This window comes from Malaclemys terrapin, chromosome 1, assembly GCF_027887155.1.
Source record: "Malaclemys terrapin pileata isolate rMalTer1 chromosome 1, rMalTer1.hap1, whole genome shotgun sequence".
NCBI classification, from domain to species: domain Eukaryota; kingdom Metazoa; phylum Chordata; order Testudines; family Emydidae; genus Malaclemys; species Malaclemys terrapin.
In genome coordinates, this window is record NC_071505.1 from 202,896,921 (window position 1) to 202,911,186 (window position 14,266).

Below are 14,266 nucleotides of genomic sequence, written 5' to 3' on the forward strand. Positions count from 1 at the left end.
ATATTAGGCGATCCATTTGTTTGTTCAGTGTATTCTCTAGTATTTTGAGAACACCATTAGAGATTTACAATATTTTCATTTGCAGTACCAGTACTTTGTTCAACCAAGTTTTAAAATGGCCTAGACAATAAGACACCAATTACTCATCTTGGGAGACTACTCCCATATCTAATATCAATCTATTTTAGTCATTTATCAGGCACCTATCATTGGTTATTAAATTACTGTAGCACTCTGTCAGAAAACTCTTCCCAATATCGAACTCAAATTTTCCATTTAATGTCATACCATGACTCCTACTTATAGCCTTTTGTTCCATATTAAACATCAAAACTCACTCTCTGGTGTTTACTGGCTTCATGTATTTAGAGATTCATGTCCCTACCCCTTAGTCATTCCTTTTTAAGCTTTACATATTTGGCTCTTAATCATTCCTTGCAATTCATTACCCTTCAACACCTTAATCAGTACTTTTTTCTCTTTAATATCTTTCTAGTAATGACTTGAACAACATTCTGGTTATGCTCACACCAGAGCCATAGGTTCTGATGTCACTAGCCGTTTTTCTCCTAAGATTTCCTACTGATGGTAGCAATGGTGGGGGTACCTTGGTCTACACTACTGCTAACAGCAAATAGCCTTTATTAAAGCTAATGTTTACAAAAATTATATAATACATAAGTTGGGAAAAGAGTGTCTGCACATCCGGGTATAGGGCTTAGATTATCCACAAATATAGTTAGTTTTTAAAAGTCATATGATACAGAGTACATAATCAGCAATAATCCAAATTTAGGTGAATAGATTTAACAATACAGTTTAGGTATTAGAATCTGAATACTCGGGTACATCACTCATGAAAAGTTGTACAGTGATTTGGTTGTGAAAAGCAAGGCATATCAATGAGTGGTGATTGTCCCTCGGGCTCCTTCCCAGCAATTTACTTCCCTCTCCCTCAGCTCCTCCGTTACCCGACTGCCCCAAGCCTTTGCTCTGCTTCTGAGGGGTGTGGGAAATACAGTTCTGTATTGTAGTTTAAATGAATTATTACTCAGAGTTCTGTATTAATATTCCTAGTAAGGAATCTATTTGTCAAAAAACATTTCCTGAATCTTTTTTGTTGTCTGAATTGTTACAGACATACAGTACTTGCTGCCAGGTATTCTGAAATAAATGACCAAAAATAATTGAAACGGGTGTGATCATACTGTGTTATTTTGACAAATAAAATATGCAGAATTTTAAAATATTGTGCGCAGAATTTTTATTTTTTGGCGCAAAATTCCACCAGGAGTACACTATGCCAGTGGTCTCCAAAGTGGGGTGCGCAAAAGGATCCTTTTTTTTTTTTTTTTGCTTTGGCAAAAATGATAGAGACGGTGCGGCAGGTGGTGCATGCTCAAAATTTTTTTACTGATAGGGGTGCGCGATCAAAACAGTTTGGAGACCACTTCACTATGCAACACTTCAGTGTAAACAGCCCATGATGCAATCTCATGACAAACCTGCTATTCACTATAAACATTACTGGTTTCTAGGTTTCTCCCTCTCATCATGTATGCATGTTTTGGATTACTTCCTCTTAGATACACAGTGATCCAGAGAAATGAAAAAAAAAGGCAGAAAATAAGATTGATACTTGAAAAATGTATTATTTCTTGTCCTTGCTAACATTTACAATGTCTCCCTATTTCACATCTGCAGCTGTCACTAACTCCCTGTACTCCCTCTTGCAGATTATTAATGAAGATGTTTAAATCAACATTTTCAGACTGAGGTGCCTAAAACTAGGCTTCTTCATCCTTATTATGGCTCCTAAATAAAAGTGGCCTGACATTCAGGAGTTCCTACCACCTGCAGCTCCCATTGCCACTGGAAGGTAGAGGGGTGCTTAAATTTTCTAAAAATCAGACCATTTAACTACACCTTAATAAAAACCAGACTTGTCACTGACCCCTGAAGTATCCCCTCCGCCCAGTTTATGACACTGTTTTTCTTATTATACTTAGCTTATGGTGCTTCAAGTATGTGCTTTAAGTCCGCATGACAATATTAACCATACTGACTTGAATTAATAAGTATAAGATTTCACAGGATGCAATATTAAATGCTGCATTAGAATCCAGGTATTCGCCACTTTACCTTGGCTACTAATTTTGTAATCCTATTTTAAAAAAAACAAGTTTCTCTGGTAAGTTTTACTTTTGTAAACCCATGCTGCTTATAACGTATATTTCCATTTTTCTCTAGATCCTCTGTGATTTTTTTCTTAATATTTGTTCCATTACTTTACTAGGAAAGCAACGGGATGGTAATTTGCAGGACACACTTTTCTTTGTTTAAAAATCTGTATGATCGCTTTTCTTCAGCCTTCTGGTACCTCGGCAGATGTCCGTGACTTTTCAGAAATAGTTATTTTTATCTTAAAAATGTGTTAAACATTAATATGCTGGAGAAGGAAGTTCAATTCCCTATTTCTCTCTTTACTTCTTCCCTCCTTCCAGGCTCTGGGTTAGCTAGAGGAGGTACAGGCAAAGGAATAAATTCCTCAGAGTGATGTAAAGTATTCCCCCTTCCCCTTAAGGTTGATCTCATTGCGCTCCTATAGTACAATGGCTTCAGAAATCAGGGACCAACTCGAACTCAAATCCCATTGTAGCACAAAACCCACCAGTCCTGTCATGTCGTAACTAGTACTACTATTCCCAAAAAGCAGATCCAAATGACAGATGCACTACTTTCAAACAGCATTTTCTCCCAGAGGTCTGTCTAATGCCAAAGCCTTTGGAGATACCATTCCCCTTATGGGCAGTGGCTTCCATAATGTCTGGATGACACCCAGAAAGTCCAGTTATTTACAGGAAGGAAGCAAAGCATTCATGCTGCACTGTTGTATCCTCCAGTTCATCCCCTGGCTACAAGATTACTATGTACAGCTACTATGCACCAGACATGTACTGAATCCATTGTTTAAACTCTTATAAAAGGGTTTTGGTTGTATCCTCCTAATTTGCAGGTACATTACCTGTTTCCACGTTTCCCTAAAGACTGAGTTGTAAAGGTCTAACTCTAATCTAAATCCCCAGTGGACGTCTTTCCATTTACTTCAATGAAGCATTGATTATTAATCAGCCCATCACGTAATGCAATCTGTCCTCAAAGTATACCCCCCCATAGCTTTCACCGCACCCTTTTACTAACTCCTCATATGCAAACTAATTATGCCCCCTCTGGGGTGGTGAGTGGATCTGAAACCAAGATCTAGAGCAACATGTCTCCTTAAAAGAATAGTTGAAAACATTAAGTATCATCCCTTTCTGTCTACAGCCACAGATACCTGAACATAGAATTTTCACAGGGAACTTAAAGATTCTAGAGACATATTTAAGTGGAGATAAAAAGCCATCCCCCTAGACCTTCCCCCAAAACATGGTGCTCGCTTAGTCATGCTCCTATTAACACATGTTCTGGGAGTGGTATACACTGTGAAGGACCTTTCATCTTGCCAGCAGATCGAGGAACGTGATCGTTCCCCTTTATTCGACATTGGTGAGGCCTCATCTGGAATACTGTGTCCAGTTTTGGTCCCCACACTACAAGAAGGATGTGGAAAAATTGGAAAGAGTCCAGCGGAGGGCAACAAAAATGATTAGGGGTCTGGAGCACATGACTTATGAGGAGAGGCTGAGAGAACTGGGATTGTTTAGTCTCCAGAAGAGAAGAATGAGGGGGGATTTGATAGGAGCCTTCAGCTACCTGGAGGGGGGTTCCAAAGAGATGGAGCTAGGCTGTTCTCAGTGGTGACAGATCACAGAACAAGAAGCAATGGTCTCAAGTTGCAATGGGGGAGATCTAGGTTGGATATTAGGAAACACTATTTCATTAGGAGGGTGGTGAAGCACTGGAATGGGTTACCTAGGGAGGTGGTGGAATCTCCATCCTTAGAGGTTTTTAAGGCCCGGCTTGACAAGGCCCTGGCTGGGATGATTTAGTTGGTGTTGGTCCTGCTTTGAGCAGTGGGTTGTACTAGATGACCTCCTGAGGTCTCTTCCAACCCTGATAGTCTATGATTCTACAACAGCTACACAGCCACTCTCCACAATCCTGAAATCAGATCCTTGCACATGGACCCTTGCACTCCACAGAGCTCCATTGCAGTCAGTTGTGCGTCCCGCAGAAACAAAAATCTGCCCAAATAGGTTGAATTGCAATTAGGGGTCATCTATGCTGAAACATAAAAAGCTAGAAACTAACTAGCAAAACTTTGAAAGAGTTAGTCCAAATCAAACTACTTTTTTGGGAGGCATGGGGGAAATCTTGACACACCATTGCCCCAAGTCCTTTTCTGAGTCACTGCTTCCTAGGATACAGTTCCCCACCCCATGAGCATGGCTTGCATTCTTTGTTCCTAGATACAGGACTTAACATTTGGCTGTCTTGAAATGTGTATTGTTTGCTTACACACAGTTTACCAAGCAAGCCAGATCCCGCTATATCAATCATCTGCCCTGTTCATTATTTACCATTCCTCCGATGTGTGTATCATCTACAAACTTCATCAATAACGGTTTTATTGTTTTTCTTCCAGGTCACTGATAAAAATGTTAAAAAGCATAGGGCCAAGCACAAATCCTTGTGGGAACCCACTAGAAACACACCCATGATAAACAATGGCAATTAGTGCTCTCTCTCCCTCCTCTCCCATTTTGCAGAACACTGTAAAAGATAAATAGCATCAATAAAAATAGGATGGTTATAGCCAATCACTTCCAATTTATAGAGCATTTTAATATTAGGGGGGAAAAGAGGTTGTCCCATAGGTCTGTATTACTATGAATTCTCTCGTCCCCTTACGCCCCTACTCTACTTGCACTACGTTGATGACATCTTCATCATCTGGACTCATGGGAAGGAAACCCTTGAGGAATTCCACCAAGATTTCAACAATTTCCACCCTACTATCAACCTCAGCCTGGACTAATCCACACTAGAGGCCCACTTCCTAGACACTACAGTGCTAATAAGTGATGGTCACATAAACACCACCCTATACCGGAAACCTACTGACCGCTATACTTAGATTTTTTCCCCAATGGGAACAATAATTTGATCCACAATAAATTCTTTCACCTTTTACCAACTGAAGAAGAATGGGTATGTTTAAATTCTCCACAGTAATGACCCAAACTTGCAACATTCCAGAGATGTGGCTCTCCAATTTACTAGAGATTGGTTGCAGCCCTGTTGGTCCCAGGATAGGAGAGAAACACCTCCCTAATTTACCAGACAAGCAGAGCTCAGCAATCATTTCAAAGGACAGTCTTATCATCCACATGTGCCAATATCACCCTGACAGGTTTCAGAGGGGTAGCCGTGTTAATCTGTATCAGCAAAAATAACGAGGAGTCCTTGTGGCACCTTAGAGACTAACAAATTTATTTGGGCATAAGCTTTCGTGGGCTAGAACCCACTTCATCAGATGCATGAAGTGAAAAATACAGGAGCAGGTATAAATACATGAAAGGATGGAGGTTGCTTTACCAAGTGTGAGGTCAGTCTAACGAGAGAAATCAATTAACGCCCCCACAAACATGACACAGTTCTGCGGTGACCTAGAATCCTACTTTCGACGTCTCCGACTCAATGAATATTTCCAACACACCACTGAACAGCACACTAACACACAGGAAGCTTCCTACCAACACTACAAAAAGGATTCTGCGTGGACACCTCCTGAAGGTCGAAACAACAGACTGGACTTCTACATAGAGCGCTTCTGTCGACGTGCACAAGCTGAAATTCTGGAAAAGCAACATCACTTGCCCCATAACCTCAGCTGTGCAGAACACAACGCCATCCCCAGCCTCGGAAACAACTCTGACAACATAATAAAAAAAGCTGACAAAGGAGGTGCTGTAGTCATCATGAATAGGTCGGAATATGAACAAGAGGCTGCTACACAAATTTCTGACACCACATTCTACAGGGCATTACTCTCTGACCCCCCTGAGGATTACCAAAAGAAACTGAATCATCTGCTCAAAGAAACTCCCTAAAGAAGCACAGGAACAAATCTACACTGACACACCCCTAGAGCCCTGACCAGGGGTATTCTACCTGCTACACAAAATCCATAAACCTGGGAATCCTGGACGCCCCATCATCTCAGGCACTGGCACCCTGACAGCAGGATTATCTGGCTATGTAGACTCTCTCCTCAGGCCCTACGCTACCAGCACTCCCAGCTATCTTCAAGACACCACTGACTTCCTGAGGAAACTACAATCCTTTGGTGATCTTCCAGAAAACACCATCCTAGCCACTATGGATGTAGAAGCCCTCTACACCAACATTCCATGCAAAGATGGACTACAAGCTGTCAGGAATAGCATCCCCAATACTATCACAGCAAACCTGGTGGCTGAACTTTGTGACCTTGTCCTCACCCACAACTATTTCAGATTTGGGGACAATTTATACCTTCAAGTCAGCGGGACTGCTATGGGTACCCGGATGGCCCCTTGGTATGCCAACATTTTTATGGCTGACTTAGAAAAACGCTTCCGCAGCTCTTGTCCCTTTACGCCCCTACTCTACTTGCACTACGTTGATGACATCTTCATCATCTGGACCCATGGGAAGGAGGCCCTTGAGGAATTCCACCAAGATTTCAATGATTTCCACCCTACCATCAACCTCAACCTGGACTAGTCCACACAAGAGGCCCACTTCCTAGACACTACAGTGCTAATAAGCGATGGTCACGTAAACACCACCCTATGCCGGAAACCTACTGACGCTAGCATTCTTAAAGCTGCAATACCCACCTGGTGAAGTGAAGAAACAGATTGACAGAGCCAGAAGGGTACCGAGAACTCACCTATTACAAGACAGGCCCAACAAAGAAAGTAACAGAACGCCACTAGCTGTCACCTACACCCCCCTCTAAAACCTCTCCAGCACATCATCAAGGATCTACAACTGGAAATCTACTGACCGCTATACTTATCTACATGCCTCCACCTTTCATCCAGACCACATCACACGATCCATTGTCTACAGCCAAGCTCTAAGATACAACCACATTTGCTCCGATCCCTCAGACAGAGACAAACACCTACAGAATCTCTATCAAGCATTCTTAAAGCTGCATTACCCACCTGGTGAAGTGAAGAAACAGACTGACAAAGCCAGAAGGGTACCGAGAAGTCACCTATTACAAGACAGGCCCAACAAAGAAAGTAACAGAACGCCACTAGCTGTCACCTACACCCCCCTCTAAAACCTCTCCAGCACATCATCAAGGATCTACAACCTATCCTGAAGGACGATCCCTCACTCTCATAGACCTTGGGAGACAGGCCAGTCCTCGCCTACAGACATCCCCCTAACCTGAAGCAAATACTCACCAACAACTACACACCACACAACAAAAACACCAACCCAGGAACCAAACCCTGCTACAAACCCAGGTGTCAATTCTGTCCACATATCTATTCAAGGGACACCATCATAGGACCTAATCACATCAGCCATACCATCCGGGGCTCGTTCACCTGCACATCTACCAATGTGATATATGCCATCATGTGCCAGCAATGCCCCTCGGCCATGTACATTGGCCAAACCAGACAGTCTCTACGCAAAAGAATAAATGGACACAAATCTGACATCAGGACTCATAACATTCAAAAACCAGTAGGAGAACACTTCAATCTCTCTGGTCACTCAATAACAGACCTAAAAGTGGCAAATCTTCAACAAAAAAACTTCAAAAACAAACAGACTCCACTGTGAAGCTGCAGAACTGGAATTAATTTGCAAACTGGATACCATCAGATTAGGCCTGAATAAAGACTGGGAGTGGTTGGGTCATTACAAAACCTAAACTTCATTTCCCCAATACTAATTTCTCCCTACTGTTACTCAAACCTTCTTGTCAACTGTCTGTAATGGGCCACTCTCTTACCATTTCAAAAGTTATTTTTCCTCCCTTGGTATCCTGTCGTTAATTGATTTATCTCCTTAAACTGACCTCACATTTGGTAAAGCAACCCCCATCCTTTCATGTATTTATACCTGCTCCTGTATTTTTCACTTCATGCATCGGATGAAGAAGATTCTAGCCCACGAAAGTTTATGCCCAAATAAATTTGTTAGTCTCTAAGGTGCCACAAGGACTCCTCGTAGTTTTTGCTAATATCACCCTGATTAGCACTCACTAACAGAGAGAGAAAAGACAGAACAGCCTTTTGTCTCAGTTACTCCTGTATCTTTAAGTCAAGGTAGATCTCAGCGAGGACCTCGCTTTGCCATCGGTATTACCTTTTCCCCGCTTCGATAGCTGATTTCTACTCTTCGTGTTCCTTCCCCAGCCGCCCAGAAAGCGACGGTCCCGTCGCATCCGCCCCGTAACTACCATTAAGAAATGCACTTACCGGGAATCATCTCGGCCAAGAGGCTTGTTCTGGCAGCAGCCCCCTTTACTGCCGAGGCAACTAAGAGCTGCTGGTGGCAACTCTGTTAATTCAGCTGAGCTGGGAGGCAGAGCGCTCGCTCCAGCCCTCGCCCCCTAACACCACACGAAGGGGCAGGGCTAGGGGTGCTACAGCGAGCCCGGGCACCGGCCCCAGCGCAGCCGCTCCTCACGTGGCCGGGGCAGTGGGAGCAGCCGCGCTCTGTGGCTGTGGCGCTGCCGCTGGGGAGTAAGGGAGGCTGGCTCGGTGCAGAGCCCCGGCGGGGGAGTCTCCCCGGGGCTGCCCGCGGTGGAAACGCACAGGCAGCTCGCTGGGCACTTGCCCCCGGGGAGCTCTCTCTGCAGGCGGCGGGCGGGCGAGCCCGGAGCCCAGGGAGATGGCGGAGGGAATGGCCGGGGGTCAAGCCCCCTTTCCCGGAGCGTGATGCGCGCAAGCTGCCGCTCCTGGATCACCAACTTGCTACCACGGAAAGTCTCTGCCCCCTACCTTCGTCCCTTCCCGCCGCCTCTGGGCACGTCCCGAGCTGCTGTGCACCTGCGGCGCGAGCATCGCTGGCGGAGCGCAGCTGGGGCCTGGGCTGGAGACCAGCCCTCACCGGCAACCAATAGCAGCAGCTCGGCACTGCCCGCCCCGCCGGAGCCCCCGGCTCCCCTCTCCTGCATCCACCGAGGAGCTGCGGCTGCCGCCAGCCCACAGCGTCTCCCCGCTGCCAGGGCAGCCGGTAGAGCAGCACAACGGTGTCAAGAAGGGGCGGGGAGAACGGCAGGGGAGCGGGAGGCAGGAGAGCCCGCAGCCCCGAGAGCAGCGGCTGGGGAAGGGCTGGTGCAGGAGCACTCTCGGGACTGACGGGAGGAGGGGGCCAGCGCAGAGAGAGTTCGCACCGCGGGGGTCCTTGTGGGGCCGGGCTACGCGGGCGCTTCTCCCCGGGAGGGAAAGGTTCCCGAGTGCATCCCCTGCTCCAGCAGGACAGGCAGCTTCCCGCCATTAACGGGGCTGGCAGGCGGCTCTCAATACAGCTAAACAAAGGGGGAACCAGGTTTCCTTCTGCTCCTTTACCTTCTGCAACAGCCGCGCTCCCCTCCTCCCCCCTAACTGCCCTGCAGCCTGGGTGTGCAATGTGAGTTCAGCAGAGGGGAAGTGCTGGTCTCAGCTGATGCCCAGGGGCAGGGAGTCAGTATTTTGTTTACAAACAGATGCAGGATGATTTTAAGAAAGGGTTGATAATTAAATTAAGGATCTGGAAGTCGTTAGATGAGCCTGTAAAACACAGATTCTTCGGGTGAGGAGAAGGGGGGTGTTTAAGAGAGAACACAGGGGACTCAGAAGAAATACAGCCAAGACCTCTGAGCCAAAGTCACATCAGAAAAGAGGGAGATGGGAGGGGGAGGGGTGAAAAGAAGGGGCCAAAACCGAGGGAAGGGATAGCAGTGGTACAGAGAAGTTCCTCCTCTACCTGTGGTACTTATGTGGCCCCATCACCGTAGTATCTGAGTGCCTCACAATGTCTAATCTATTTCTCCTCACAGCCCCTCTGTGACCTAGAGCAGTGCTGTTATCCCCATTGTACAGATGGGGCACTGAGACACACAGACTAAATGCCAGATTTTCAAAGGTATTTAGGCACCTAGTAGGATTTTCAAAAACATTCAGAAGTTTAGGTTCTTTGTACATCCCACTAGCTGCCTCGCTGCATCTCTGGGTGCCTAAAACCTTTGTCCCTAAGGCAGGGGCCTGAGGTCATACAGGAAGTCCATGTGGGGGAGTAGAACGCAGGTCTCACATCCTATTCACTGGACCAGCCTCTCTCTCTGCTCAATGCTGCAAAAAAGGACTCCGATATATGGGAACAAAACCAAGGCGGACAGTTCTCTGAGACGTCAGCAAATGGTCCCAGGCAATTGGGAAGGATGTCACAGTTGACAGCATGAAAAGCAGCATAGAGGTCAGGAAGGATGAAGAGAGAGAATGAGAGTCAGATGAGAGGAGATCACTTAACCCCTGAAGGGTGGTAGGTTCTACCCCATGCTGGGCCGTAGAGCAACGGCTGCTGTGAAATGTTATATTTTAACTAAAAACCATTTTGTTTTGTCATGTTTTGTTCTGAGTTTGAGGAAAGGAAGGAATGAGAAAGTGTCGTATGAGTATCAGATGTGTTTATGCCTCAAATTCTTAGGCTTTCAACTGCATAGGCACTGACTCTGTGGGTGCTCCAGGGCTGGAGCACCCACCTACAGCCAAGCTCACCCCCTCTCCCAGTGTCTCCTACCTGGCGGTGGCCCCACTAATCAATTCCTCCCCCTCCCTTCCACAGCCTTCTGCACACCACAGAATAGCTGTTCTATGGTGTGCAGGAGACACTAGAGGGAGGCAGGCAGAGGACCGGGGAAGGGGCAGGAAAAGGCAGAAAAAGCAGGGGTGGGAAGAAGTGGGGCGGGGGTGGAGCCTTGGGGGAAGGGCTGGGGAAGTGTAGAGCAAAGTCGGCACCTATGTTCAGGCAAATTCCAGAACAAAGAACTGAAATTGCATCCATAGAGTCCATAAAGTCGATGATTATTGTTATGATTTGTATTATTCATGATATTGTATTATTGTAGCTCTAGCCCCTGTTTGCCAGATCTGGGAATGGGCGACGGGCTGGATCACTTGAAGATTACATGTTCAGTTCATTCCCTTTGAAGCACTGGGCATTGGCTACTGTCAGAGGACAGGACACTTGGCTGGATGGACCATTGCTCTGATGCTGTATGGCCATTCTTATGTTCTTATTCACTGACACCATCTGTGTGCTCAGCACTGTTCAGAATGGGCCAGAAAATATAGTCCCTGAGCCAATGCTTACAAAATGTGTAGCCCTGGATAAGATGGCTCAAGATATTTAAGTATGAAGTGTATAATTATTGAACACACGTTAATATCTATGAATGGAGGTGCTGACAGCAATAGAAGTTTTACCTGATTAAGGACTGGAAGACTTGACCCAACTTTTTTCCCCAAGAGAAAGAGCTGCCCAGAGCTCCTGTGCCTGTTTATTTTCCTTTCCTGCTTGCAGTGCCCTGATATACCTCAGAAGACTCAATTTTTTCTCAGCTTTAAAATGTGGAATTTTATTGGTGTTTGGTTTTAAATAGTCTCGTGTAAGAACTGCAACTCGATCACTCTAACATCCTCTGGCAAAGAATTCCACAGGTTGACACTGTGTTGTGTGAAGAAATACTTCCTTTTGTTTGTTTTAAACTTGCTGCCTATTAATTTCATTAGGTGATCAAAAAGAAATTGCTGCTGCTGCTTTGAAACAACACTAAAAAACCTCAAGAGGTGTGTCATTTCACATCAGTAGGCATCTTGATCTCCCAAAGACCATAATTAGCCACTATCACCGGGCAGCTGAGGCAATGGCAGAATAAACAGCCTCATAATTTGGGGCACAGTTTCATCAGCCAGTGCCACAAAGGATGGCAGAGTTCCAGAGAAAGAGTTAGCAGATGCACCATTCTTTCCCTGTTGCTGGAGAACTGTGTCCCCACCTGTCTCTTCCTGTACAGTCTGGAATTCTCTAATATTTTGGCATCATGAATCTTGCCAGGCTTACATCCATTAAGGGTCTTCTGTGATCCACCACAGCCTGTATGCTTATGGTGGTAGAATTCCATGATCTATTGAGAAGAGGCAAAGAATTGAGATGCGAGTTCCATCAATAGCTCCAGCACAGCTTAGGAAACCTCAAGATTATTCCAAGCCTTCCATTATTTCAGAGACATTAGTAACCTTGATTCCATAGGTCAGCAGCACCTGCTTCATTGTCGTGCACTGCTCCAGTAGGGCATCTCCTGCTGCTGTGATCTTTCCCACAACAAAGAGCTCTGTAAGGAGTAACAGTCTGCATTCATGACCACTTTCCAGAGTGTGAGGGCAATGCTCTTGTTCATAAGGACAGCAAATTTTTTCAGGGTCCTTTTGCACTGAAAGGCAGCTGCCACCTCTACACACCAGAAATCAAATGTAGATTTGGGCATCTACAGCTGTAGTCACTGTCAGTCCAGACAGCCACAACATTAGACTACGAATGGTTGGAATGTGGCCTGGTCCACAGTCCACCCTTCTCATGGTTCCATTCAGTAACATACATGGACACAAAACTCTACACCGGTCTTTGCTTTCTTTTTAGTCACCACCTCAAAGTGCGCTGGGTGCTCTTTTTTCGCCTTGTCCTGTCCTGCTTCCAGGATATCCAGCACTAACTTTCAGAAAGCCAGAGGATGCAGCAACCTGTAATGCCAGAAAGGATCTCAAGGAAACGAAATAAGCAGGTGTCCCTAGGCGGAGGATATGGGTTTTGTGTAAGAAATCCTTGGCAAAAAGGTGGCATATCTAGAAAATACCCATAGTCCTTTGCAGTAGGTGCTGTTATGGCTCCATGACCCAGGTTCAGAGCCAGAAGCTGACTCAATACCCTGTCACTCAAATCACCACCACTATAGGTTAATTGGGACCTAAATAGAGGATCAATTGACAAGTGTAGCCACAGCTGAAGGGCTAATTAGAGGGAAAGCAACCCCAGCTGCTGGGGGCTGATAAATAGAGAGGAAGCAAGCCCTGGGGTGAAGAACATGAAGGAAGGTGCTAGCACTGTGCCGTGCCTCCCAGGATATGTCAATACTGCAGTTAAAAAAAACAATGGCTGATCTGTGCTAGCTGACTTGGGTGCAATCTAAGGGGCTGTTTAATGGTGGTAGAGACATTTGGGCTCAAGCTGGAGCCCAGGCTCTAGGACTCTACCAGGTGAGAGGGTCCCAGAGCTAGAGCCTGAGCCTGATGTCTCCACTACAGGTAAACAAGCCCTTTAGTCTGAGCCCCATGAGCCAGAGGCATCTGGTGTAGGCCCACTGGGGGTGTCTAATTGTAGTGCAGGAGTAAGAGGGGAGCTGGCTGGGACTTGTAAATAGCACTACGTGCCATTATCTGCTAGAATAGTATAATATAGCCTGGTGATGGTGGTGAAGGTAGCCTGGAGTGAGTGTGGTCTGCACCTAAGGTGAGAGACTCACAGAGGACTTTCTTGTGACAGGCACTACGGCGTAGCTGGCTAGATTGTCCCACACTTCACTCCTAAAAACAAGATCAGCTGAATCGGCTACAAATTGAATGTTGCGGTTATCTCTTCACAGCCATCTTTTCTGCCATTGCAACCACTTAGAGTGCTATGTGTGGATGCAAAACATGGTTGCAATGGCAGAAAAGATGGCTGTGAAGAGATAACGGCAACATACAATTTGTAGTTGGTTCAGCTGACCATTTCCTTAACCAGTTACACAAAGTCAGGGACAGTCTCTACGCAAAAGAATTAATGGACACAAATCTGACATCAGGAATCAAAATACTCAAAAACCAGTGGGAGAACACTTTAACCTGTCTGGTCATTCAGTGACAGACCTGTGGGTGGCTATACTACAACAGAAAAACTTCAAAAACAGACTCCAATGAGAGACTGCTGAGCTGGAATTGATATGCAAACTAGACACAATCAACTCCGGATTGAATAAGGACTGGGAATGGCTGAGCCATTACAAACATTGAATCTATCTCCCCTTGTAAGTATGCTCACACTTCTTATCAAACTGTCTGTACTGGGCTATCTTGATTATCACTTCAAAAAAATTTTTTTCTCTTAATTAATTGGCCTCTCAGAGTTGGTAAGACAACTCCCACCTGTTTATGCTCTCTGTATGTGTGTATATATATCTCCTCATTATATGTTCCATTCTATATGCATCCGAAGAAGTGGGCTGTAG